We start from the raw sequence: 27,344 nt of genomic DNA, 5'->3' as shown, positions 1-27,344 counted from the left end.
ACAAAAGAAAGGTTTAATGCTTTAATTTATTTTAAAAATCATTGTTGTTAACTATTTTGTGAACCTTTCATGGAATAGTAAACAAATACATTTTCTTTTGTTTTTTTTTTTTTTAATTGAAAACAAAATTGATGGATCAAATACACAATATCATGAAATTAAACAAAATGTCTCTCCACTAGTAGGGATGCTCTGATGCCACTGAAGGTGAGGAAACGATACTGATAAGGTCAGACATTCAAACAATCATTAATGGAGGGGTGTAGATCATTACTTGAAACTCCACAAGTGTAGAGCCTCCACACTATCTTAGTCCTTTCACAGTGAGTCATTTCCACACATACAATTTTGCGTTCCCTTTGAGTACAAGCTCCTTCTCAATAGTCAGGGTTTTCACAAAACCCTAATTACCACTCAATTATTAACATAGAGATCAAGAGTGAGAGAGAGGGAGAAGATCCGAGCACGACTATTAAAATAGGAGAAAATTAGAATCGTGTATTACTCGGTTTGTAGAGTTCATGTATATCTCCAACCAAAATCCCTTTAGTTAGAATTATAATTAAATCTAATTTTGACATGAAGATTTTTTACTTAGAGTCAATCGCTTACTAAAACTAATCTTATCATTATTGATAAGATATTAAAGAAATAACATTTTAATAATTCACTTTTCCTTAACAGAGGAAGCCAATAATCTAAGCGTACCTGAACGGGCACCCTTTGACCAATATCCTCCAGAAAACTAATTTAAAATTAAAAAGTAATTTTAATTTTCAAAAAAATTCCACAATTGTGACGAGAAGAAAGTATTCAAACACGACAATATCCTGCCTGATATTGTCGTGTTTGAAAAAAGCAAGGAATAATTAATAGTAGATGGGTCGACTTAAGTTGTGTGGGTAAAAAAAAAAAAAAAATTTAACAGCTTGAAAAGAAAAAGTTAAAATTTAGATCTCTCCAGCCAGGCGTTGGTCAGAGAGGGACTAGATAACCGGGGTTCTGGATCATTTTCTCTCTCTTGTTTCTCTTAATCTCTCCTAAGTGGTTCTTCTCTTGTAGATTGGATGTTTTGTTTTAAAAAGGTTAATCTGTTTGTCACTTTAGCGGTTATAATTTATATTGTAATCTCTCTTTTATATTCATCAATAGATAATCATTATTTTTGCCACTTTAAGGATTAAACTGTCATTTCATTTTTGATGAATTGAATGAAAAATTATTAAAAGTTTATATTTTATGGATATTAAGGTAAATCTATCATCATAAAAACAATAAAGGGAGTATCGGTTACTCACTTTTCACAGGTGGAGAAGAACTTATTATAATTTACACATTAAGACATGTTTCTTAATTATTTATTTTTTATACTGTATGAATGATTTTATTTATAATTTAACTTCAATTTATTTTTAAATTTCAAACACATTCCTAATCTATAACAAATTACATGTGAATCAAATATCAGTTTTGCCTCTCCCAAACAGATTTATTCTTTCACCAAGAATTAGATATCAGATCGCCTAATCGCTTGATTTGGATTGGAATTAGTGGTCATAGATATTGATTTCTGAACATAAGAAGCCATGACCTAGATTTCATTATTCCGAATAAAAGGATAGGATGATAGCCCTAAATTAAATTATATAAATCAAGGTTAAAATCAGAGCCGGTTTGAGTTGGGCTAGATTAGGCCTGGTTAAAGCACAATATTATACGATCCAGCTCATCCCTATAATTAGCATTGTGGAGATCATTGGGATGGTTATATTCATATGTGAAAAGTGGTATTAGGTTTGCAGTAGAATATGTGTAGATTGAATGAAGTAAGTATTTTGGGTATCCTATTTAATAAGGAAAGGGGTACTAATCAATCAATTTTTTACTGCAATCTACATATATCACTAATCCATAATTATTATGTGAGAGATCTAAATTCACCTATATCACTAATCTAAAATAGGTAAAAAGTTACAATCAATCCTCTTACCATATATATCATTTTCTTGATATCAGACTTAAATATACTTTTTTTGAATTAGACTTGGATATTGAGAATTTGGAAAGACAAATCACGTGGATGATGCATGATCTTAGTAATAGGTTGAACTCTCGCAATATGAAATCAAACCCAACGATTCTCTTGTGTAACTATTGTTTTTCTCGACCTCCTTTATGAAACACTCGATCTTCTTCAAAGAAAATTCAATCTCTGGTTTTACTGCTACGATGAGTTAAGCATATCATTGTTTTTTTTTTTTTTTGTGAAAGAGTTAAATTAGGAAAGTGAAGAAAGAAGATTGGGATGAGATCTTGGGGTCGAATTTCCTAATATACCCTTGAACTAAATGGATGAATTTGAGGAAAGAAAATCAATTAATATTATGAAATTACATCAATTATCCTCTATTAAAATTGAACTAAATTATGTAATAAGGTATCCAATGTATGGTTACAAATTTTGTTTGTAACCTGATCGTTACACATAGATGAACCCTTTAAAAAAACAAGAATAATTAAAAGTAGATGGGTCCACTTAAGTTGTGCAGTTAAAAAAAAAATAAATTGACAGCTTGAAAAGAAAAAGTTGAAATTTAGATCTCTCCTTCCAGCAGATCAAAATCCTCTGTTTTTCCCATCCATGTTTTTCCTTGTTTTGCTACCTACAGAACGCTACACGTGGACAATAAGGAGACCAACGGTCAAGATTGGGTGAGGATTATTACATCCGGTGCGTTGGTCTTAAAGTTGTCCACGTGTCGCGTTCTGCAAGTAGCAAAACAAGGAAAAACAGGGATGAGAAAAACGGAGGATAATTTTCCCCTTCCAGCCGGGGTTTGGTCAGAGAGGGACTAGCTAGCCAGGGTTGTGGATCATTTTCTCTACTTGTTTCTTTTTTTCTCTCCTCAGTGGTCCCTCTCGGGCCTTCTCTGGCAGAAAAGGATGTCGATCTTACCTCTACCTTGTGTTGACAATCTTCTTATCTAAGCCTGGATACTTTCCATCCGGCTGTACCATTCAAGCCTATCTCATTTTTTTTTTGATGAAATTTCAACCCTATCTCACGATGGATGGTGTCAGTTGATTCGGATTTCCCGACTCATTATTTACTCATTCTGCAAGCTATATCAGTCTCCTCTCCAGTCTTTAGTCTTTACGGGAGCTCCGTAAAGTCTCTTCTTTTGTAACAATTGAAAGAGGAGAACATGAGAGAGAGAGAGAGAGAGAGAGAGAGAGAGAGAGAGAGAGAGAGAGAGAGAGAGAGAGAGGTCATATCTAATCTAAGCTCGTGTTTCTGATCTACCTTATTGCTTATTAATCATCTAATGAAAGCAATGATGATTGGCCTAACTAATCTTCAGCTCTCCAGGTATATTAACTGTGTGAGTGTCCCTAAATCTATCATGTCTACTTCTTTCCTCTACTTGTGGGTTTAATGTTTTTTCATCAGCTTCTCTCTTCAATTCAACTTGATTGGTGCAACTCAGTTAAGTTTACCCACTTTCCTTCTTTCCTTAGAGAGATATCATTTGCTCTATGTTTTGCCAGAGGGGGTTGGGGTTGGGGTTGGGGTTATTTCCTGATAACTTTGTAGTTTGCAGATGTTAAGAAGTCAGGCCTACTTGGTTTTAATTGTTCCTTCAACCCTGTTCTTATGGGGTGATTCAACAGGTTTGATTTTTCTCTCTAGTGTACTCCAAATTATTTAACTTCAATGAATTGGTTTTTTTACGGTTTTATTAGTGATTTATTGGAAGTGCCTTCATCGTCTACTTCTTTGTTTGGAGCAGGCCTTGATATATGCAAGAACTATTCTCCTACGGTGTATGATTAACGCTTGGAATTCAATCATTGTGAAAACACTTATTGTAAAAAGAGAGAGATTAAATAGATTCCGTGTGTGCATCAGGACTCTCGTACAAGACCTGATCCAAACTCTCTACTTCTTTTATAGATAATCAAGTGGATCAGATCATTTTAATCAAGAAGACGATGCATGTGATCATCCTTCTTCAGCCAAATATGTCATAACTTAGTAATCCTACATAAAAACAAATCTCTAGTAGGAAGAAATCCCTAAATTAAGGAGTGGGGAGAGGGTGTGGAGATGAGAAGAGATTACTGGTCATAAGGAAGCTAGCGTTGTATGTAGATTGTAGCTGAGCATTGGACACGTATTCACTGCATCATCACATAATATTCATCCACTGAGATTGTGGAAACTAGCTACTCTTTTAATATTATATATGAAAAAATGTTCTCAATCTGAGAATGTGATCCTTGTGACAGTTCTTCGACCAATGAAATTGCATTTTTGTATATGGAGCAAGACGAATGTGGTGATCATTTTGCATTCCCTATGCTTCGAGACAAAAAACATATCCTCAACATTTATGTATTAGGTGAAGGACTTGATTAGTTATCATTACTTCACATATACATGAATGGCTTGTTTTAACCAAACAATTGATCATACGACTTTGATTTCTCCTGCTGGTCCAATTTTGTCATGTGTAGGGCGTGGTGATGGAAACAATGAAGATGCATGTTTTTTGGGGATTGTCTCTAGACGATGGAAGAAAGGTAGGTAGCTAACTGAAGGGGATTAATGGTGATGATTGATCTATCTGCCTGGCTCCCTGAATGCCATCTAAGAAGCTTTTGTCAAAATCTACTGACACTGTTCCTAGTTGGCATTTGGGGAGCCATGCAGATCCTCTAGAGCCACCCACCATTTTCGGTTTCAGGGACCTCATCTCAGGTGAATTACTGTATCATAATTCTATTCCTCCATCAATTTTAATTTTAATTTTTTTTTAGACTGATTTAGAGACAAAATATTACTTATCTTATAACATAGACAAATTGATCATGTTATTAATAAATATTAAGGTAATTTATATCGCCATCCTCTAGTGAATGTCACTATTAAAGAGACGCCTCCTGTATAATATCAAATTATACTCAGATTCCTTGCAGTTAATCGCTGTTAAGTGATGAATTAAAATAACTATTGTACCTTTTTGCTTAAAACATATGTTCAATTCATATTTTACTCAAGTCTTTCATCACCCCTACCTCCATTCACCTTCACTATGGAGTTCAAGAAGGTTTTTTACACACATACGAGTGTGCTTCAACCCATCGCACTCTCTAGCATTGTACAACCGTCGGCAGCCATCTCTATCACTTCCCAAGTCCCTATGGTCACTCTTTGCTCGGTGGTTGGTTCTTTCTCCTCTGCCTGGTTGTCTTTTAAAATCTCTAATTTTAAAATCACTAAAAAATTCGAGAGAGAGAGAGAGAGAGAGCATATTGATGCACACTCATAGTTAAAACAACAAAAATAGTGATAAAGTATTTTTATTTACTAGTATTAAACAAAAGGACTCACAAATAAAAATGCTACTGTCATAATTAGTCCATAAATTGTTAAAACTTCTACAAAAGCCAAACTAAAGCAATTAAATATCTTGTGTCATCCCCTTGGACCTCAAGTTAAATTTAACCATGTTAATGATCCCACATTATTGAAAATGATTGATACAAAATTATAAAGCATTTACGAATAAGTCACAAATTGATTGATTCTTTCCTTTCCTATTATTATTGGCCATTTACAGCGAGTTTTGGGTTTAATATTGATATTTTAACAATAAGTTCAAATAAATATTTTTTTTGAAAAAATCATAGTTGTCTATTTCACGAAGGGGTTCAATCCAATTAGTTGCACCATTTTTTCTTTTTAAACAACTAAAGAAAGAAAGGTGCATGATCGAGTTCAAATTGTCTATAATGAATGGTGAAGTGCAGCAAACATCCAATGGTTAGGAGGATCCGACCATGCTCCCTAGTCATTGAATACTCACTATACATCTTTTCTAATGATTTTGACGTTGCATGATCTCACGAATTACTTCTACTAAAAAAAAATCTCATGAATTACTTATGAAATTAAGAATAGTAAAAAAAAAAAATAATAGCCTAGTGGTGGTAGCTTCGACTTGTGGAGCTGGCACCTAGGGGAGGAGGTCATGAGATCGAACCCTGTTGTATGCATTGTGTGAGTTTTTCTTATTTATTTGGTACCCACTTGTGGGTTTGCCCAGATGGTGGTGCGCGGCTCTCTGCTACCATCACCTTTAAGAAAAAAAGAACTAAAAAAAAAAATGAAAAAGTTGATCTCCCTAACAATGCGGCTCTCTGCTACCATCACCTTTAAGAAAAAACAGAACTACAATAAAAAATGAAAAAGTTGATCTCCCTAATAATATTCCTCTTTATAGAGTCCATGGACCATAGAGTGTGGTTCTCTGCTACCATCACCTTTAAGAAAAAAAGAACTAAAATAAAAAATGAAAAAGTTGATCTCCCTAATAATATTCCTCTTTATAGAGTCCATGGACCATAGAGTGATTTCACAGCTGGAGTGACCTCGTTTTTATAGAGTCCATGGACCATGGAGTGATTTCACAGCTGGAGTGACCAATCCTCTTAATCGACCATAGAGTGATCCCACAGCTTAAGTGACCTCGAGACATGTGCCCGAATCCTCTTAACCATGAGATTACTTTATAGTCCATGGGCTCTACGGAGAAGATCCAGATCTCACCACCCACCTCCCCATAAAAATATTAGATATTGGGGCCTACAGATCTGAGAAGATATGGATAACCGATCGATCGATCGATCGAGAGAGAGAGATAAGCCCTAATAGGATGTGAATAATTGGTGTGGGACAGCATCAGATGAGCCTTTCGATCAGTCGCATTCGAGGTTTTAAAAGTTGGACTCGGCAGAGGGAACAATCTTCTTGGAAAAAATCAAAATTGGTCGGAAATAATGGGATGGAATTGAACCGGGAGTGGAGGGTATAGATTTTTCTTAGATTCTCAAGTTAATAGACATTTTTGCTAAAATGTATTATTGATCTGAGATATATCATGTCATACCATTATTAAAGGTGCGTATTTTAATTTTTTGATATATTTTTTCAAACCTCCATTTTATACTTTTTAATGGGACCAAATTACCTTCCTAATGGATGGATCCTCAATAGGTTATGATGCAATGATTTGTGCTTGGACACGTACCTCTTTATGTACATGTGCGTTCACGATTTGTAATTATAAATTATATTTAGAAAATTCTCTCTCTGATATCGTTAGTCATCTCTTTCGCAAAACTAACATTATCTCTAATCGATTCTGAAAGGTAGCATAAAGATGACAATGATATGGATTAAATTGGACTGTCCTAAGAAAGATTATCGCCTTGATATATGTAAGGAAGGTGTCGACACCATGTAGAATTAATATTCCAAAAGGTCTCTCTCTCTCTCTCTCTCTCTCTCTCTCTCTCTCTCTCTCTCTCTCTTTCTCCACTTTGTATTGCAATTGAAGTTATCACATCCCAATCCATCATTTTTCGTTTCTCAAATTTCATTTGGGCAGAGAAATTTTGGGGAAAAAAACAGAGAGATAAAATAGGGGAAGGAATTTCCCACGTTTTAAGCCTCCTGACAATTTAAAAGAATAAAATTAGAGAAATAGAAGGAAAGAGGAACATGGCTCGCTGGAAAGAGAGATATGGGAAAGAGGGTTGTAAGAGGAGAAAAACATAGGGAAAACATTTCTCACGATCTAGAACTGTTGGATTAAAAGAAAAAAGAGGAGAGAAATGAGGAAAGATAATTTGGAAAGTTGGACGTGTGATAATTTAGAGAGAAATTTGGGAGTGAGTTGCACCACAGTTTTGATAAGAGAATAAATAGGAGAGATATAGACAGAATTGCCCCTGCTATTATGGATTTATTAAGCATTCAACCACTTTTACCCTTTTTTTTTTTTTTTTTTTGAACCGTACCTAACCTAGCGTTCCAAGGGGTGTGCGACTATGAGATCGATGAACAGTTGCACTTCCAAAATTTTCTTCCTCTCTCTCTTTCTCTCTCTCTCTTAGAAATACTCCCATGTTCCTTTCTTACTAATAAAACCCTCAATATGAAAGACAAAGGAGGGATTAGTGAAAGAATCCATCAATATTCCAGAAAATCTTATTGGTTGCCATGTAATACATGTTTTATTGTGATTTCAAATCTTTGATCATCATTATACGTTACTGTTTCTGCTAGTAGGTGTTTTATATTGTAATTGACCTGCTCTTTTTCTTATACCAGTCTTGAGCTAGATAGAAGACTCTCGCATACGCTATAATGGTGATGCAGGCTACCACCAACATTGCAAAAAATTTAAATTTTTAGCACGACTTATATGTGGAGATTATTTCGAGATAACTACTACTATCTATTGCCTTAATCTCTTTTGTTTCTAAATTAAGTCATCTTAACTATGATACAATCAAATAATATAGTTTTGGGATAAAATATGATCCATCTTAGAAAACCCTTGTTTATCCTTTAAATTGGGATTTCATAGAGAGTGCATATGTTTTTGGGTAATTTATAGTGCCATCCCCTAAAAAATGCCACAATTATAAGACCACCCACTCTGTTTCACCAAATTAGACTTGACTTCTTACCGTCAGGCACTATTAAAGAATGCTATGAAATTACGGTTTTGCCCTCATGAGTAAAACATTGATAAATTAACCAAAAAAAAAAAAAAAAAAAGCGACGCTGAAGAAAGCAGTTCCTAGAGATGGTTCCATCCGCTATGGCTGTCAATGGTTTGCGTGTCCTCTGTCCTCTTGACAAATCAACCATATACGATGAGAAGATGATGGTCGAGATCATCCAAATGCAGATCAATGACAATCCAGCAATGAGACTGTGCCACTTTGGGGGAGACCGCCGCTAATATGGAGATCGCTCTTTTTAACATTAGGTCTTCCCCCTAATTCCTCCATTCTCTGGATTAAGAAGAAGATTATTAACAAGAACCTCCTTCTTTGGCTTCCATTTCTTCAATATTTCTGATTCGGGATTCAGAAATCATCCACTTGGTCGACATGGTCACCCAGAAAATCTCCTAATCTTGGGTCAAGATTCTTTTCAAGTCATGACTCGAGAGATTGTGCTCCGCCACCATTCCCCGAACTTACGATTCCAAACACTACTAACGAGCCACCAGTCAGTGAGGAAAGAGAATTTGAGATTAGGGGAAGTCGTCGGAGGGACCGCAGCAGAGTGCCCCATCGTATGTTCCTATTGCCCATGTGGGATGGTGAACCTTTTAGTCCTCACCGCGTACAAGTTACCTACGGGGCTCTGTAGGAAAGCGTTGCATAAGGAGAAGAAGCCGCTGAGCTTCAACAGTGGTCTCCTCACGCAGAGGCATAGATGCATGTGTGATTTCCCAGAGGAGGAGGTTCACATACATCCAGTATCAACAGATTCCAAGCTTTCCACAGCTCCGAAAATTCCAAATAATGACGACCCATAGGTCAAGAAGGTTCTAGAATTGGAGAAGGAGATGTGGGCTCTCTTCTATGGTACTGGCTTCTGGAGGAGCCCCTCTTAGAAACATTAGAGATCGTCCAATCCATCACTTCTCATTCTCATTCTTCCAATTGTCTCTTCCTCTGTTTCTTCTTCGTCTTCTTCTTCCTTTGTTTCTTCAAAAGTTATTAATGGATGTGGGTCATGTGTGGTTGAAAGAGTGGGGTTTTTTTTTTCTCTCAATTTCAATGTACAGAAGGTAGGAATTGGGAAAGGGGGGCTTAGAGCACGCAATTAAAATTCGACGATGGATGGATTGTGTTCTATGTAAACTTTTCCTTATCATCTCAGGGGTTGAGTATTTTCCTTCAAGAATTAAAGATGCTCATTCAAATTTTCTTCTAAGAATCGCCAGGATAAAATAGCCGATATCAATCGCCAAGGAAATTGATATCGAAGCTTTGGTGGAGTAAGAAATCGAATCTAGTGTGAGGAAGATGACAAGTTCTATCACCGGGTGAAAGAAAAGGAAAATATTACAAGGGTATTTCAGGTACTTCATATTTAATAAGGGCATTTTGTATTTAAAATAAAATAAAATAAAATTGTTGACATCAGCATATATGGTATATTCCTTAACAGTGACTGACTATAAGGGGTCGGAGTCTAATTTGGTGAAACAGAGGGGGTGGTCTTATAATTGTGGCATTCTCCAAGGGGTTCCGTGTAAATTACCCTATGTTTTTTTACTTGTCAGCCTTATTTAAATGATTACCAATAAAGTTTCCTCCACATTTGCAAATACTGATATAATGTGTTATTGTACATAATGGCTTTGGAACGATCATGTTAGAATTTCCTTTAAGCTATGTGACCTTGCCAATACCTTTTTCACTAATACAAATATACAAAATTATGATGGACCACTTTGCAAATTGCAAGATGCACTTTGTGTTGATGGATTTCAGGTACGTTTGGATAAAGTTTTGGAAGATGATGTACCATTTAATATATGTAGTTGGCAGGTGAAAGGAAATTTTTATTTATTTTTAGTCTCAAGCATTTCATTTTCGCGGTCTATCATCATTTTAGCAGTTAAACATAGGTAATGATTTTTTATTTCTGTAAATTATGCATTTTATGTGAAATGTAAATAGTAAAATTGAAAATATATTCATTGGTTCTCCATCTATAAGATAGAAAATATCCTTATAATTATCCTCAATTTCATATTGTCTAAACTTTACCAATGATAAGAGTCTTTAATTCTAGATTTGTTGCCCAATCTGATCCAATTCTTTATTGTCCAATGTGATTCTGAACTACATGTAAATTTTTGTTACACTTAAAAATGAAAGAAATAAAGGATTGTTCTTCAAGTTTTGATTAAAAAATTAAGATATTAATCTTGCATTATACTAGGTCTCAACATTTAGATATATTTTCTCTCTGCATAATCAAACAAATGTCTCCATGTGCATTTTCATGTGAAAGTTACTAGTATATCTATGTACCCATAAAAGGACATACTGGTGTTTTTTGGCAAAATTTACCATCTGACCTAAATGCCCCCATTTACTACTTAAATTATGACGAATGCCCCCATTTAACATCTTTCCATATTTAAATCTTTCCATAATTGAATTCTCATTCATCCTCTCATTATCTATAATTATCTCTCTCTCTTCCCTAAATGTGGAGGAGAAAAATTCTCTCCCTCCCCACTATCCATAATTATCTCTCTCTCTCTCTCCCTCTCTCTCTTCCCTAAACGTTGAGGAGAAAGGGGGAAGTAAAAATCCGTAATAATTAGGAATCAAAGAATCTTTCCCTACAATTATAATATGCCCCCGTTTACTACTTAAATTACGATTTTTTTTTTCGGCAAACTTTACCAATTTAAATTTCTCCATAATTATTTTATTTTAAAAATAATTCTTACTCATCCTTTCACTATCCATAAGTATCTCTCTCTCTCTCTCTCTTCCCTAAACATGGAGGAGAAAAAGTTTCTCCCTTCCCACTATCCATAATTATCTCTCTCCCTATCTCTTTTCTCTAAACGTAAAGTAATAATTAGGAATCAAGGAATCCTCCATAAAAGCACGAAGTGACAAATCTTTTACATGACTATTATGCTCTTTTTAAAAAAAAAAATTAAATATCATATAATTAATGTCATAATTTCAGTTTTCTTTATTTTAAAACTCTCTCCCTTGTACTTACCTTTTTCTCACTCCCTCACTCTCACACGTCTCCCTTCTCCCGATTAAGAGTTTCTAAAACCCGTCAACAAAACCCTCTATCGTCCTTTTCTTCCGTGAGGGTGGATTGAATTTGGGCCGTTGGATGTGAAACAAGACCTGAGTGATTTGAGCTTTGCCGAATGAGAGCTGGGGGCCCTGGGGTTTAGGGTTCATTTAGTTGTGAATTTCAAGCACCGATTATGAACCCAAGCAGCCGTAACGGTAGTGACACTCTCTCTCATGCTTGCTGTTTCCAGTATGCTCTGCTTACATTGAGAAGGTCGTAACTTTGGCCCTTTCCTTTGGTTTCATCATCCAACAGAAGTCTTGAATATCTCATAATACAGTTGAAACGGAAGCTCAGAGCCTGAGACCTATATCTCTACAACAATTACTTATGGAGAAGCTAGAAGAACCAGCTGCTGCTTCAAACGCTGATCATGATGACCATCCTAAACAAACCTCTCAATGTGAAAAGTGCAACTTAAACACGTCAAAATACAGATGCCCAGGTTGCTCTATTCGATCTGTAGCCTTCCCTGCATCAAACTCCACAAGCAATGCACTGGTTGAACGGGCAAGGGACCAAGAACTCAACTTCGCCCTCTCTCCCAATTTGATGGCAATCTCCTCATCTCTCTCTCTCTCTCTCCCTCTCCAATCTAAAATATCATCATTATTGTCATTTTGTGAATTTTTTTTTTCATGGGCAGACTACAATTTCCTAGAGGAAGCAAAGGGGACTGCTGAATCTGCTCAAAGAATGTGCCCTTTAAGCTTAAGATGCTAAGGAATGCTGCAGGGTGCCGTAACATGCCGCTTCTTCTTCTCCCTATAGGAATGTCGCTATATGTCCAAAAGTTAGTGCTTATGTTTGCTATATTCTTATTCTTCTTTTACTATATTTTCTAATGATTAAGATATTGTGGAATCCAGTGGATGAGGATGTTATAGTGTGAAGCATTGGATCCCATTTGAAGAACTCCAAAATGCAAGAGGCTTTGTAGACCCTGTCTCCCTTGTAAGATTTTTTGATTTGTTAGGTTTTAGTTAGGACCATAGCTGTGGTACCTATCTTTATAGAGCATGCTCTTGTGCACTTGTTTTGCATATGCCGTTTAGTTGCCCACTATATGTCTGCGTGTGAATCTACAAGAGAAAATATCAGTTGACCCTTCACTTGCTCAAGCATCAAGGGAAGCTTTCCAATTGTCCTATAGAGAGCTGCACTCATAGGTTTGCATTTGAGGAGCATGGTGAAGGAGAATTCATGAAGAACAAGAGTCTTCCTCTTGAGTCAGTCAAAAGCAGAATGCTTGCAAGGAAGTGGGAAAAGGTGTTTAAATTAAAGCTATGGAAACATTAGGATTCCTTCTCCTACCCCCTCGCTGGATATTTATTGATCCCTATGACATATTTTTAAGTTTTCCTTTAACATGTAAGCCTCTATCTTTGACTATGGTATAACCTTAAAGTGTCTCTCTTCTGATTTTCAGTGATTGGAAAGACTTGGAGTGGAGGGTTGATGGGTTCTTAATTTGTATAGGTTATTATAAGCAATTTAACAATTTTCATAAAATATTCTTTTTGAATGGTCTATTCATTTGTGTTTAGGAGGCGGCTTCAAGCAATATAAGTATAATGTTGGTTTCTTAATTTAGTGAATTAAAAAATCAATTGAAGTTTCAACTATTTGTAGCAAATGCTATCTATATTATGTACCCATGGACAAGATAGACACACAATCATGTTGTTAAATCATTAAATTTGTCATAAGAATTTTATTGAACTTCTTGAGCCTATTAGCACTCAAGTCTTCTCAAGACATTTTTTCTAAAAAAAAAAAAAAAAAATTGTAAAAGAGAAGAAGGAGAAGTGGGTAATGGACAACATGGGGGCAGCTTCCAAGAGAGAAGAATCAATTGTGAAATATTAAAAACATGCTTACAAGTTTAGCACAACACATTAACTCAATTACCCAATAGAACTAATTAACTCATCAAGTTCAGCAAAAACTCAATCTAGATCACACACCTCTCTTTCACACGAAAAAAATAAAAGGAAAAGAAATTTTGTATCAAAATGACATCCATCTTACCTAGAACCTAAAACCTCACTAAAAAAATTATTATGACCATGTGCATTTGCACGTTTGTTTTTGCTAATATATATATATATATATATATATTGGTAAAGTATTGATCTAAGATATGAATGCAAAATTCTATACATATTGTTGGTTGATTTCATGTATTTTTTTTTTTTCTGTATCTTGAAAATTAGAAGTAATAGGATTTGAATTGAGTCATGTGACTTCCTGAGCTGATTCTGATTTTTTTTTTCTCCCTTCAATAAGTGGAGGCTAAGAAAGGAAGGGAAAGGAAAGGAAAGGAAAGGGAAAGAAAAAATGGGTTAACTATATATGGCTATGTTTTGATTTATGCAACTATGGCTAAATTTTCATTTTAAAAGAGGTCTAATTTGAAACCATGCCATAACATCGAATGGAATTGGGATAATTATTGTGATTATTATAATGTGGGGAAGTGTTTCTTGTGGGGTAACGTGGCGCCTATGTGTGCACAAGGGCTAATGGGAGCACATAAGGAAGCATCAGCATGATTTATATTTTTCCTTTCATGACGGCAGGGTAGTCATTTCATCCCTTGTGTTTCTGGCGCAGATGCTTATGCTCCCACACAGGGTTCTTTTCCCTTATAATATTTTATAACTGGACTAAGGATGCTATTATTGGTTTTATGATGATTACGTGTGTGATTATTAAATCCTAGAATCAACTGTTTTGCATGGACTCTTATGGACAAATATAAATTGGGATTCTAAAATCTTTTGGAAATCTATAAATTTTGAGGTTTTCAAGTGTGACCTAAGAACTATTAATTTATAATTCAGGGTTATGTTTTTTTGCATTCCCATTCTGAGAATGTGTATTCCCATTCTCAAAATGCAGATTGCATTCTTAACTAGGAATGAAAACATTGTTTGAATACATATTCAACTTAAGTGCATTCTTAATTTCAAAATGCTTTATTAATCAGATTATTAATAAAGAAAAGAAATCCTTGATTCACATTTCATGGAACAATTTATGGGCATCATAGCAAAAGCATAGTATTTAATTATCCAAAGAATGTATGTTCTGAGGCCTCACTGGTTCAATCTTGATTCTTGACCTAGGTTAGCCACGGTGGCATCACCCAATCACCCAAAAGAATAAGAAGAAGGAGAAGGCGGAGGGGGGATACCTCAAATTGAATTTGCACCAGAGGCTCAGCCATTGATGGATCCGAGGTTTTATGAAAAAGGGTCAATAATAGATGATCTCAGAGAAAGTAATCTTTAACTCTTAACATGTGAAACTCTTGTAACATTTTTAATTAGGTGGGTTAGCTTAGTCCAAGATTTTGTTTCCAAAATTGATTTAATAGTGTTGACTACAGACGGAGTAAGTAGGAAGGATCCATTATTGGTAAGTGATATCTATAGAGATATTGGATTCTTTTAGCACCCCTTAATGGTATCAAATTTATATTACTAAGTGTGGGCCTAAGGTATTGTTTCCTTAATAGGAAGGAAACCTTAATTTCCTTGCAGGAAACCTTATAAACAGTTATCACTGGCTCATTAAGTGAATGACTAAAGAAAGCTAAACTAAGAAGGGAAAGAGGGTGGACTAAACCAATAATGGCATTCGGGTCGCAACAAGGGATTGTTCTGCTTCAGCCATGGATTCAGGTACGACGTTCATGTCTCCATAATAATTGTATTGCATGCTTATCTGATATCCATGCAATGTATTGCTTATCCGTTTCCTATCAACTCTAACTTTCTACTTTCTATTGCCTGAAAAATCCTCCATTATGTGGCCTCCTCTACCTGACATTTATGCTTTGGCTAGGCCTTTTGTGAATTATCTGCAGTGAGTGATTAAAGAAAAAAAGAAAAAATAATTTGATTTCTTTAACATATTCTTTTTTGGACGGAGTTTTCTTGAGGTCATAGTGAATGAGCATTAGTTTAACAGGGTCCATCGACACTGTAGAGTAGGGGGAGATATATGGAGAGAGAGGGATCTCACATGAGGACCCTCTATTTTTGTCCTCTTTTTTGGTTTTTTTTTCCTAATAATAGAAGTGCGCAAATGATACTCTATTTGACTGAACAACCTTTTCATTCTGTCATGGACACTTTCTTGTTGCTTGAAATGCTAGATTTCAAGACTTTTGATGCAATTGAAGGCACAATTTCATCGAGGAAGAAGGAGAAAGCGGCAGAGGACGCAGATACAAGAATTTATGGGGAAAAAATTTCCAAAGATTTGAATCTAAAGCGACTACCTAGGAGAACAAGAAGAATGAGAAAATATCACATTCCAAAATGGACTACACTCTGACCACGTTCCAACATTTTAAAAATGAAATAAGACCACATAATAGAGAACAAAAGGAAATGAAACTAGATCACATAATAGAGAATAGTAGGGGTAGGGAAGATAACTGATAAATGAAGGTAAATAACTAGCAAAAAAATTAACTATGCATATTCCTAATTTATAACTCACATTCCTTAATATTTTCAACTACAATCCAAATACACTTGAGGGGGATGAGCTTCTAGTTCAAGCCTTGTCATTCTTGAAAAGAAAGGGGAGAGACAGAGAATGGGTGCCAATTTCAAACCACTATCGTAGACCGAAATAAAAATTAGAATCGATGAATCATTTACTACTTGGTTTTGTTTGATTTATGAGATAAATTGATTTATTATACGATTCAATTTTGTTTGAACCAATTAAAATTGATTATAATGGATATACTATTGAACCAATTACAAATAGTAAATCGATTAAAAACTGATTAATCCTAGCATTGTATATGCATTCGTAGTGTTTAATTAGTTTAATGAATTTATTCCATGTCAATTAATTTCATCTGCTTTTATGTTTTAAATTGCAATTTTGAGCATTAGATTTCATGGTTCAAACATAACAAAAATAGTTTCATTTCTAATTGGGCCCGAAAGTATTGCCTCAAATCAATAATGAGACCGAAACAAAATCTTTAAAACTGTTTAATTTTAATTAATTAATTAATTAATTAAATTTTTTTGTAATGAATAATTTTAAAACTATTTAATCTATGCCATTTGTTAATTGGTTTTTATTTGGGATATTGGAATTGTCTAATAAATGGTTCAATTCTGGTTAATTTCTATTCAGTTCAGAGATTTTTTTTTTTTTTTTTTTTTTTTTTAACCACACCATCCTAGGGTTCATAGACCCTTTTTATGGTTTTAGCATCTTACAGAAATTATGTTCCCAAAAGTCCCCTATACATCTGAAGTCCGAAGCCCTAAAGCCAAGAGATTCTCCTTCACTATGGCATAAGGAAAACATGGTCTTTTTTTTTTTAATAGATGGAACAACATAGAAGGGCGAGGGGAATGTAGGCACCAAAAGACTCAAACATGAGATCTCCTAGTGAGTGTGGACTTATCAGGCCATAACCTCACCAATTGCACTAGGCAGTTATTGTTACGGGGTTTTTAAGTCTTGGTTAAGAGTTTTGACATCATTTGTGAATACATTCTTGAAAGGAAGTGTTGATGCAGCATAGGCTTGCAATCTACTAATAAGAGAGTGAAAACCAAAGGGGTGCTCCCGTAGGCTCCAATGTCTAAGTTTGTAATGAAGTCCCAAGTGAAGTAGAAGGAAAACAGAATAGATCTATGGGAGTAAGACTTGTGATTGTGATTGAGCGTACCTTATGTTTGAATTCTCTTCCAACAAACAAATACGAGTTTTGTACCATCAGAGGCATCTACTTCAGAAAAAAGCATTTAACCCCCCCCAAAAAAAAAATAATAATAAATAAATAATTCACGAAAGGGTAAAATTGTTTCCAAAAATAATTTATGCATCATAGATACAGGGGAGCATGAAATGACCAGCGGGCTTCCCTTGGGGTGTGCACCATGTGTCTAAATGCAGGGTTACTCCTGGATAGAAAACATTTGCCTACACAAAATTTCATAATGGGAAAAAAATAAAGTTGTAGGTGGCATGGACTGCCTCTCATGAAATGAAAAGAAAAATTCTATTTTAGTTTTTTCTTCACGTTCTTTCACTAGTCCCATGTTGGCTTAAGGAGTCAAAGCCTAGCAATGATCCCCCTCCTATTGATAATATGTCCTTCGCATATGGTTCCAAATGATTAGTAATCGGTATTATTCCAAATGATTAGTAATCGGTATTATCTCCACCTCTTGCTTTCTCACTAATTGCATGGAGGCCATCCAAAATTGCTTTTCTTCGGTTTTGTCCTCTTAGGATCCCTGTAAGATACTCCAATCTCCAGGGGGTATAGGACCCCTATAAGATACCCATGTGTGCTTCCCCGTTAGAGGGCACATAGAACATTACCAACTAGCATTCTTCATCCCTATTTTTAATATTTGTAGTATTTATTACACATTATCTACAGAGAAAGTTTCATATACATACATATATATATATATATATATATATGATATACAGATGATGTAAAAATAAAATTTTAAATATGGGATTTCATCATTGACATGAGTGTCAAATAACTAGTAACCTAATTTTTTTGTCAAATAATTATCTTGTGTATTCTTAAGGAAGCCCCCTGAGAGGGCTTAGATGATCCAAGATTTATGTTTTATCTTTCTTTTCCTAAAGAATTTCAGGTTCTTTCTTTCAGAAAAGGAGGCTTGTCAACCTATTGATTGCAACTTTCTCCATACGTCCAGAAAAGAATTAAGAAAAAAAAGTATTGAATGTCACTATCCCTCTATTACCCCAAAATGAAAAGGGGTGATCTATCTTTTTTTTTTTTTTAGTTCAAGATCTTCTTCACTCTTATTCAAAAGGTCTAATAGTGTATGTGTATTGGACCTTTTGAGGCAATTATAAGCTTTTAGATTATAACTCTTTGCTGAATGATCTATAAAACAATCGATTATCTAACTAAATCTTAACTTAATCAGTAGTACCTTTAAAATCCACTTCTTCCCCCTTTCTTCTCCCTTGGCTGTGAGCCGTTGCTCGGGCCTTCTTTTGTGGTGGTATAACTCTTGGTGTGGAAGGGATTTTTGCTTTCTTGTGGGAGGTGAAAATATAACAAAGAAGATAAAAAATAATACATATACAAAATTATACGTTTTAGGTCAACATATATATGTGTGTTTACTCACTATGCACGAAGAAATTAATTGGATTCTTGGGTGTTCGGACGAAGAAACATTATGATATTGTTTTTCTTTTTGTTACTTTGAAAATAGCTCCATCAACTTCAACCATTCGAATTTTCGATATTCCTTTTTTTTTATCATTACTTCTTTTCCAATAAGGATAATAATGTCAATTCACAAGCTATTAAAAAATGTGGATGACAATGACTTCTTTGAATATTGATATAATAAAATATCACTTTCAACTTATTTTTGAAAATCCCTTTATACCAATATCTTAAAAGCCTTTTGAGAATAAAGCTAGAAGCAATTAAAAGGAGTCGAGTTCTAAATCCACCGATAGAAGTGTCATTCAAAATTTCCATCTAAAGACAAAAAACAAGCAATATTGGTTAGCAATGTTTTATTCCATTTGACTCAAAAAATTGAGAGAGAGAGAGAGAGAGAGAGAGAGAGAGAGAGAGAGGGACAAAAGAACCCCCCCAAAAAAAGAAAAATGTTGTAGCTTGAGGAGATGAGAGTGAGAACAAACTCAACTGGATCCACTATGCATCTTCACCTTAAACAGTCCCGTCTTAATATTAGGAAGTCTGATTTCTAATGACATAATTTAAAAAAAATAAAATGTGAGTGATTACTTCGAGAAAGATGAAACTTTGTCTTTTGTTTTTTTTTTCTTCTATTAAATAAAGGAAGAAAAGGATGCTGACTATTGAGTAGAAAAAATTGTATAGAAAAATGGTCTTTGTGGGGAGAGGGGTGTTGTCCTTGTGCCCAAACATAGGGCCGAAATGACCAGCCTACCTCCAATGAAATAGAACACTTCCCCTAAATGTATATTAATAATTGGGTACATGCATGATGCACCGTACATGTGAGACTCGCGAATATATATTTTTTTGTGTGTGTGTTTTTTTTTAATAACTGAATTATTCGTGTATAATTCGGTTCATCTAAATTAGGCCTAACTTTTAAAAAAAATTTATAAATTGCGACCTTTTGTTTTGATTCGGATCGAAATATTTGTAAAATTCAATTAGACCAAATAATTCGACCAATTAAATAATTATTTCCACATAGCATGACAGGAGAGTTGAAATTTTATAGATAAGTGAACTCTAAGGTCCTCTTCATATACCAAATTTCAAATTAATTCAATTCTGCCAAGTGGCAAAACAAAGGAGTCACAATGTTAAGCTATTAAGATGGTGCACAATAATTTCAATGGATTTTTGTTTATGGATCGAAATTAAGAAAGAAGGGTTGATAATTGCTGCTTCATTACCAATGAAGAATAGGGTTACAATGCTCGTCCTTACACTTTTCTCAAATTATTCAGAGTGAGAAAATCCTCGTTAAAAATATATAATGAAATTGCAAATTACAATTACCCTAAGTAAGTGACTCTCCGATTAAACTGCGATATGATACATGAAATTGTGCTACAACAAACCGCATATTACAATTCATTTTTCCTCTCTTATTTTAGACTCTTTTTAACATTTAATTAATTAATCACCCCCAAATTGGGAATCAATTGGGGATAAAGAGCGAAGATGATGGAAATAACGAAAATGGAGAGATGAGCCATAGTAAGTTTTCTTCAGCAAAGAATCCACTCATGTATTATTAATTATAAATTGGATACAAATTGAATATGATCGGATCCGAATATTCTTTGATCAAATTTGGATACCCTTAAATAGATACGGATGCAGATCGAATTCAAAATTTTGACGATTCGTTTACTCTCTGACTTATATAATCCGGGCCTTCCTCCCCTAATGAATACAATTTGCTTTTAATCCATATTTTTGAATTATTTTAGCTCTTTTCGTTTTTCTCTGGAACCTATTTAAACTTCAAAAACCCTCAAAATCATTAATTGATTATCTAATCGAATCGGATAATTATTTTAATGATAATTCGAATTTGAATCTAGGTACCCTTTGATCAAATACGAATTCCATTAAATATATTCGAATTTAAATTTTGACTATTCATTTACATCACTACCCATACATACATGTTTGGCATATTAATGGCTTATTAATTATACATATATATGCTGCTAATTAAGTTAGGAGGTAGTGTGGGGAATGGCTAAGAAACGATTAACTATGGCTGTGTTTGGTAGCCAAGAGAAGAAAAGAAAAAGAAAGTACAAAAAGTGTACTTGGTATGTCTTCACCTAAGAGATGATTCAGCTTTTGAAATTCAAAATAATTTTCTTTTGCTCTCAAAAAAATTATTTTGCAAAAAATTCAAGAAAACATGAAAACATTATAAGACAAAAAATGAATGATTATACAATGATTTCCTATGTGTCTATCTCTTTCTTAAAATTCAAAATTTTTGAATGTTTTTCTTTTCTTCTCTTGATCACCAAACATGCATGCTCTTTTTATTTTCTCACAATTTCATTTCTTTTCTTTTCTTTTCTTGGTCACCAAACATGCATGTTTTTTTTATTTTCTCATCATTTCATTTCTTTTCTTCTCTTAACTACCAAACATAGCCTAGGGTTTTTTCTATTTTTTCCCTCTCCTTTTCCTTTCTCACTTGAGCTTCTTGTGTCAAGAGATCGTACGTAATGGATCATTAATTCATTGTTTGATTCTTTCAAAGCACAACCGTCCTACTCTCCGACGAATCCATTTAATTGGCTGTTGTGGACAGGTGCTGCTGGTGTATGTAAAATTGGGCAGACCAATTATCTTGTCGCTGCCGTTGCTGTTGCTGTTGCTGCTGCCTCAGCTGTCCGAAATGATAATGCAAATGCAGATTGAGTAACTTTGGCTAAATGATTATGTTAGGAGGAGTACCTTTGCCATTGCCAGTGAGAGAAAATTCTGGAGTCCAATCCAAACCCACTCGGCTTTTCACGTTTTTCTCATGGAAATTTATTGAATAATCCAAGAGGGGATCATGGGTTGCTGAATCTCACACCCTTCTCTATGTTATTAATTCTGTCTCCCTCATCCTGTCCTTTCTTTATCAGCATTTCTTTTTTTTTTTAAACTAACAATGTTTACATATTGATTCACAATCGTATTTATCGAGTTATCAGGGATGAATAAGAATCATTTAATTTTTATAAAAAATAATATAGAATACTAAATATCCTTTGTGAATAGACCCACCAAAAAAAAAAAAAAAAATCATATCTAATTCTAACGATGTGTTCCTCATCTTCTTAGCTTATTAATCACTTAAGCAATGACGTATAATAACTGTGTGAGTGTCCCTACATCTATCATGTCAACTTATTATGTTTTCTAGTCTTTCAATAGCTTACCTACTGCTTCCATCTTTGCTTCTTTCTTTCCTCACAGGGTTTTAAGTGTTCCTCGACTCTGTCCTTAGCTTGGGGAAGTGCAATCATATGTTGCTGAGCAATGAACACGTATTCTCTGGATCATCACTCCACTGCATGCACATTTCATATCCTAAAGTGATTGATTAGAAGTCTGAATAAGCTGAAGGGGGTTGATGATCGATTGATCTATGATCTACCTGACTTCTTGAATGTGTCATGCATTTAAGAAACTTTTGTCAAAATCAACTGACACTGTTCCTAGTTGGCATCTGGGGAGCCATGCAGATTCATTCCAGGGCCATTCATTCACACCGTACTCAGGCAGGCCCCTTTCTCAATCTAAGGTGACTGTATCAAATACCTTCATTTATTGATCTTTTATATTTTTCTACTCTGTTTCTCCTCCTCCTTCAATGCTCTTTTCTTTTCTTTCTTGGAATCCTAGAGAGAGATATATAACATCAGCAACCCTAATCGTTACACAATATAATATATAACATTAAGAAAACAATAATAATAGTAATAGATATTTATTACTCTCCTCATTGTAATAATGTGTGCGTGCTTTGTTACTTCATTTTGAGATTTCAGTGAATAATACGCTCAATGAAGAACATGAAATAGAGGGAGAGAGAGGAAGAGGGATATGGTTAGGGCCAATCAAGGTCGGCCCGGCCTAATCCTAAGGGCGATTTAAGATAAGAAATTTCTAACCTTTAGTTAGGGCAGGGTCTGAACCTAATTAAGGGGACTCAGAGTTGGTCTGGGGTTACTAAAAATCCAGCACGATACGATAATGTTTCACCCCAAATTGAGATGTTGGGAGTTATAGATTTATAGTCTCACATCAGTTATCTAGGACCTTGGACGTGTCTATATATATACGATTGAGCTATTTCCACCTAATAGTTTTAGCTTTTGAGTTTGACCACTTTCGTTGGCTATCATATTTTATTTAACAAGAAATTGTTGGAATTATAAGTTTCAAAATGATAACTCTTTTCTTTTGTTCAAGTTCTTTGTTACTAGTGAAGCATGTGAGCTAAAGTTTAGTCCTACATTGGAAACTTGTAAAAGTTTCCTTAAGTATATATATAGGAATTAGTCTTTAAGAGACATAGGGTTCCTCATAGAGAAGTCTCTCCACTCTCATGTGTGGGGGTTGTTAGGACGCTTTTTTAATCACACGCTCGTCGAGCTGAGTAGATGGGGTTGGGGTCGGGGTTCAGGTACAGGTGTGGATGTGGGCATGGGTCCTTCTTTCCCTTACTTTTTAGTCAAATGTTTTTTGGATCAAAAATTTGAAATTTCAATTTGAAAATTTGGAACCAAAAACCAAATTCCATGAATGTGAATGAAGATACATGTACTTACTTATTAGTACATGTATACATGTATATAATACAAGAACACACCCATACGTATGGATATTAGATACATACATACACTGACACCTGATACCTATACGTTTGTTCATACACTGTAGAGAACAAATATATCCCATATATGAAAAGACACATACTTATACATATAGGTACCTGTAGACGTATGGATACGTTTAGACCTATAAATACCTAATGCCTACATGCAAGAAAATTACCACAAATCTAGAGAGCAATGTCTAATATACATGTATATTAATTAATCCTTGAAAACCTTTGGAACATGACGAATACGGTTTCTTAGCATAAGAGAATCCTTACAAATAACTACAGTTAAAGTGTTGAATTGCTTCCTCATGTTCAAACTTGAAACACATTACTTACTGTTAGAGGGACTTGTTGAAAACTAAAAACAAAGAATTATTGATAGAATTTTATATCTCTACCAATTTTCAATATTTGATTTTTTTTTTAGTAAAAGTTACTAAATTTACATAAATAATACATAAAATAAGGGGCAAGGAACCTGGTTTTTTAATTTTTTTTTCCCACGAACACAAGGTTTTTAAATCTTGATTAAGAGTGTTGGCATCATTTGTGAGCAATGTTTTGACAAACGGCATTGGATTGATCGAAATGATCAAACTTGACATTACATTATCAAGCTACCTACGAAGCCTTACTAGGGACGTATAAAAAAGGTGGACTAAACTTGTATATCAATCTGCCTATGTACCCTCAATAGGGATAATGTCAAGTATAGTTCCAAGCTGATATGGGCATATAGAATCCAATGACATTCTAACAGGTCATAGAACATTGGAATAATCGACACTCTAACAAGTCATCTATTCTTGGCAGATGTTTCCAAGAACACTGATTCGGTGTCAGTTGCACTTACATTAAAAAAGATTCTATTTTAAGGGCTACTATTAACCGAAACAAAATCAAAGGAATTTTGGGGAAACCGAGGGTGAAAAGGATTTGAATCCACTATGGTGAACGATGAGTGGTAGTGAGGATATAATGGCTAGGAGGATCTCGATAAGTATCCCGACCGTTAGATCCTCATTACCGCTCACTGTCTCACCACAGAAGTTTTTTGTACGAGTGAAAATCACCTAAAAAATTCGAAAGGAGTCCAACCCAACTAATTGAGCATCAAACAGATTTTGACAGAAACAGATTCTATTTTGAGGATTCCATTGGATGAAATGGAATATACTGTACTTAAGAGTGCTTAGGATGGGGTGCATCACCTCCCCGGATTAAGGCACAAACGCCCGCACCCTCATTGGAAAGAAATATTTTAATATTTTATACAAAAATTAACCATTATAATGGTGTAAAATGTAATATTTTATTATTGGTGAAGGAACGCTACCCACTAATGTTCCCTATGCCAAGACATATGGGAAAATGGAGTTTGGGCATGAGAGTCTTTTCACAGCATGAGTCCACTTCCCATGTGTTGTCTGGGGTATGGAACAGTAGTGGATATTCTTTTTCTCTATTAGTATTTATAGGAATAGCATTATAACAGTGTGCATACGTATTGTTGGGGGAAAAAATTTTGAAAAAGTAGATTTTATGAAAATTTTGAGGACCAAGTTTTCCTGAGGCAATAGTGGATAAGAATCCATTCACCATGCACAATGGCACATCGCGACTCCAAACAAAAGGGGAAAGAGAGGGGGTCACATCTGGACTTCCCATTGTTCAGCCACTGGTTCAAGTAAAACTTGTCCAATTTTTAATTAGTTTCCACTAATTAATTAAATGAAAAAAGAACTTTGTGCAAAGCGAGGCCTACACCAGTGCTCTTATGTGCCCATCTATCTCCTCTCATGTACAAAGACATTTCTACCCTTTGTGTTGAAGAGGAGAGAGAGATACACAAGGTACTGGGTTAGGCCGCTCTCCCAGACAGAGAACCACTTTCACAGTGATGCTTGGCTCTACAAATCTTCAGCTCCAAGTATAGATAAATGTGTGAGTAGCCCTAAATCATGTCAACCTCTTTTCTCTATTGGTGGGTTTTAACCTTTTTTTTCATCAGATTTTCCTTTGGATTCGACTTGGTGCAAGTCAGTCAAGCTTACCTTTGGATTCGACTTGAGAGTTATCTTGTTCCCTTAGTAGTTAAAGGAAGTGCCTTCTTCTTCTTCTTCTTCTTCTTCTTCTTTATTTGATAGTCAAGTAAGTTATGATTTCATCAAGCGAGTTCTATTTGAAAGATGAAATCATCCTTCTTCAGCTCATATAAGTCATTAGTAGGAAGGAGGAATCCCAGAAGGAGTTGAGATCAGAAGCACTTACTCTCTCCATGTAAACATTAGTTTCTCATGTTGGTCCACTTTTGTTGTGTTATGTATAGGTTTTGGTGGGTTCCGGCCAACCAATTGTGGACATGGAAAGGTCAACCGGCTCAAGTGGACTGATCAAAAGTAGAAGATGCTGCAACTTTTGCCTAGACGATACAAGTTATCTAGCTGAAGGGGATTGATCTATCTAATGATCTATCTGCCTGGCTCCCTGAATGCCATCTAAGAAGCTTATGTCAAAATCGTATGACACTGTTCCTAGTTGGCATGTGGGGAGCCATGCAGGTCTTCCAGAACCATGCACCCACACCAGTAGTCAGGACTCAGGCCCTCTTCTCAGTCTCAGGTGAATGACTGTCACAAATACCCTTCATTTATTCATCTTGTACATTTTTCTACTCCTCTATTCCTCTCCTTCAATGCTTTTTCTTTTTTTGTTTTGAATCACAGAAGGAAGAGAGAGAGAGAGAGAGAGAGAGAGAGAGAGTGTTTGTAGTTTGCTTTAAACAATAAAGGGTTGCGGTCCTTTCCCCATCGAGATAGTGTCAGGTTTTCTCATAATGGGCAGTAGTGGGGATCAGGCTCCTCTCCAATGACTGCACCCTCACGCTCCTTCAACGATCATCCAAGGGGCCCGGGGGGAGGGGGGGAGGTCACACATTTCAACATCTACTAAAATTTGGGGATGTGTATCCAAACACCCTCAGCCCTTGGACGGATCATTGAAGGGTCGGCCGTGTTGGAAAGGATCCCAATCCAGTAAGGTGGGGGGGTCTCGCAGATCCCAAAATCCCAATCCCAATCCCAACAGGGAACCATGGTCTATGGGTAGTCCAGGTATTACTTGCGCAAGTGCTATGGAGTTGAATCAAACTTCTATGCTTAAGTAGATGCTTTACTCTGTGATTTGAATTTGGATAAAAAGAATTATTTCTCAATTATGGATTGAATGTGACTCGAATGTTGTAGTCTCTTGTGTAAACAATCATAAGATTCCATGGATTTTTCAACAAAAATAGCATAGTATCAGTATCTCTCTCTCACACAGATTAGTTGGAAAAATTTTCACTTCTTTAGAGAAGTGAACACTATTGCGGATTTGCTTCCCAAGAAGAGTGTAATTCCGCAGATGTCTCAAACATGGTCCTCTCCATGTTCTTTTTGCATGTGATGAGATTTTCTGGGATGCTCAGTGCAAACGAGATCCAGATTTTGATTCCTCTCTAGTTGATTCCTTTCATTTTTCGTCTAGAGTATTTTATTGATGGCTATGTCAAAGGTGGATTTCTTAGTCAATTTGTGGTCCCTTTGTGCTCTATTGATGACAATGCCGAAGGTGCAGCATCAAGATTATTTTTTGTATTTATATTCGGCCAAGCATGCTTGGATATAAATCCGGTACATCCCTTACATGAAAAAAGTCTCCACAATGGTATG

At 35.2% G+C, this 27,344-nt stretch overlaps 1 protein-coding gene and 1 long non-coding RNA gene across 6 annotated transcripts in view; both read left to right on the top strand.

Annotated features, from left to right (window-relative positions):
- LOC122094388 (sister chromatid cohesion protein PDS5 homolog A-B) overlaps window positions 1–27,344 on the top strand; it is a 110,951-nt gene that overhangs the window by 51,541 nt on the left and 32,066 nt on the right. The gene's annotated exons all lie outside the window — the stretch shown is intronic.
- LOC122094391 lies at window positions 3,021–4,320 on the top strand. Of its 2 annotated transcripts, XR_006144757.1 has the most exons (3): window positions 3,021–3,487; window positions 3,603–3,672; window positions 3,792–4,320. It is a non-coding gene; the product is annotated as an uncharacterized LOC122094391 (long non-coding RNA). The 2 variants fall into 2 exon arrangements; XR_006144756.1 differs by having other exon boundaries at window positions 3,603–4,320.

Source organism: Macadamia integrifolia, chromosome 11 (genome assembly GCF_013358625.1).
Source record: "Macadamia integrifolia cultivar HAES 741 chromosome 11, SCU_Mint_v3, whole genome shotgun sequence".
In the NCBI taxonomy this organism is placed as follows: domain Eukaryota; kingdom Viridiplantae; phylum Streptophyta; class Magnoliopsida; order Proteales; family Proteaceae; genus Macadamia; species Macadamia integrifolia.
Note: the sequence above shows the minus strand (reverse complement) of the source record. Positions and strands in the feature narration are given on the sequence as shown.